Source organism: Anoplopoma fimbria, unplaced genomic scaffold (assembly GCF_027596085.1).
Source record: "Anoplopoma fimbria isolate UVic2021 breed Golden Eagle Sablefish unplaced genomic scaffold, Afim_UVic_2022 Un_contig_4119_pilon_pilon, whole genome shotgun sequence".
Classification (NCBI taxonomy): Eukaryota; Metazoa; Chordata; class Actinopteri; order Perciformes; family Anoplopomatidae; genus Anoplopoma; species Anoplopoma fimbria.
In genome coordinates, this window is record NW_026548117.1 from 1 (window position 1) to 1,629 (window position 1,629).

The following is a 1,629-nucleotide window of genomic DNA, read 5'->3' on the forward strand; positions in this document are numbered from 1 at the left end:
GAAAAAGCTTACAGCACCTGGTATTCCCAGGCGGTCTCCCATCCAAGTACTGACCAGGCCCGACCCTGCTTAGCTTCCGAGATCAGACGAGATCGGGCGTGTTCAGGGTGGTATGGCCGTAAGCAAATATTGTGCCTACCAAAGGGCCTTTTAAAGATACTATATCACCACGCTTTGCTCTTTCGTCTATACAGGGAGCGCCTGCAGATTGCCAGACACACTCACAGCTTTTAAATGTCAAATCAGAATGTACAAAGTGGCTATAAGGATCACAAATGTAGTGCAGTAAAAAGATTAATATTTACTGTTGAAATGTAGAATACGTTAGCATAAAATTGAAAAGAAAATGATCGATGAGCTTAGGAATGATGAAAGCCATCATTTAACTGGATTTGTGTCATTTCTATACCGGCAAGTCATGATCTAGCTATTTCCTTCCCACCCTGTCGGTGTCCACTGAAAAAGCAGCAGCGCCCTCTGCTTTTTGTAAAGAGGAGTGAAAAAGCTTACAGCACCTGGTATTCCCAGGCGGTCTCCCATCCAAGTACTGACCAGGCCCGACCCTGCTTAGCTTCCGAGATCAGACGAGATCGGGCGTGTTCAGGGTGGTATGGCCGTAAGCAAATATTGTGCCTACCAAAGGGCCTTTTAAAGATACTATATCACCACGCTTTGCTCTTTCGTCTATACAGGGAGCGCCTGCAGATTGCCAGACACACTCACAGCTTTTAAATGTCAAATCAGAATGTACAAAGTGGCTATAAGGATCACAAATGTAGTGCAGTAAAAAGATTAATATTTACTGTTGAAATGTAGAATACGTTAGCATAAAATTGAAAAGAAAATGATCGATGAGCTTAGGAATGATGAAAGCCATCATTTAACTGGATTTGTGTCATTTCTATACCGGCAAGTCATGATCTAGCTATTTCCTTCCCACCCTGTCGGTGTCCACTGAAAAAGCAGCAGCGCCTCTGCTTTTTGTAAAGAGGAGTGAAAAAGCTTACAGCACCTGGTATTCCCAGGCGGTCTCCCATCCAAGTACTGACCAGGCCCGACCCTGCTTAGCTTCCGAGATCAGACGAGATCGGGCGTGTTCAGGGTGGTATGGCCGTAAGCAAATATTGTGCCTACCAAAGGGCCTTTTAAAGATACTATATCACCACGCTTTGCTCTTTCGTCTATACAGGGAGCGCCTGCAGATTGCCAGACACACTCACAGCTTTTAAATGTCAAATCAGAATGTACAAAGTGGCTATAAGGATCACAAATGTAGTGCAGTAAAAAGATTAATATTTACTGTTGAAATGTAGAATACGTTAGCATAAAATTGAAAAGAAAATGATCGATGAGCTTAGGAATGATGAAAGCCATCATTTAACTGGATTTGTGTCATTTCTATACCGGCAAGTCATGATCTAGCTATTTCCTTCCCACCCTGTCGGTGTCCACTGAAAAAGCAGCAGCGCCTCTGCTTTTTGTAAAGAGGAGTGAAAAAGCTTACAGCACCTGGTATTCCCAGGCGGTCTCCCATCCAAGTACTGACCAGGCCCGACCCTGCTTAGCTTCCGAGATCAGACGAGATCGGGCGTGTTCAGGGTGGTATGGCCGTAAGCAAATATTGTGCCT

General features: G+C 44.4%; 4 non-coding genes across 4 annotated transcripts; all 4 read right to left on the minus strand.

Moving 5' to 3' along the window:
• Positions 1-5: 5 nt before the first annotated feature.
• LOC129114420 (5S ribosomal RNA) lies at positions 6-124 on the minus strand. The gene has a single exon (XR_008532471.1). It is a non-coding gene; the product is annotated as a 5S ribosomal RNA (ribosomal RNA).
• A 379-nt stretch (positions 125-503) lies between these two features.
• LOC129114421 (5S ribosomal RNA) lies at positions 504-622 on the minus strand. Its single transcript, XR_008532472.1, has one exon. It is a non-coding gene; the product is annotated as a 5S ribosomal RNA (ribosomal RNA).
• A 378-nt stretch (positions 623-1,000) lies between these two features.
• LOC129114422 (5S ribosomal RNA) lies at positions 1,001-1,119 on the minus strand. The gene has a single exon (XR_008532473.1). It is a non-coding gene; the product is annotated as a 5S ribosomal RNA (ribosomal RNA).
• Positions 1,120-1,497: 378 nt separating this feature from the next.
• LOC129114423 (5S ribosomal RNA) lies at positions 1,498-1,616 on the minus strand. The gene has a single exon (XR_008532474.1). It is a non-coding gene; the product is annotated as a 5S ribosomal RNA (ribosomal RNA).
• Between the last annotated feature and the right edge of the window lie 13 nt (positions 1,617-1,629).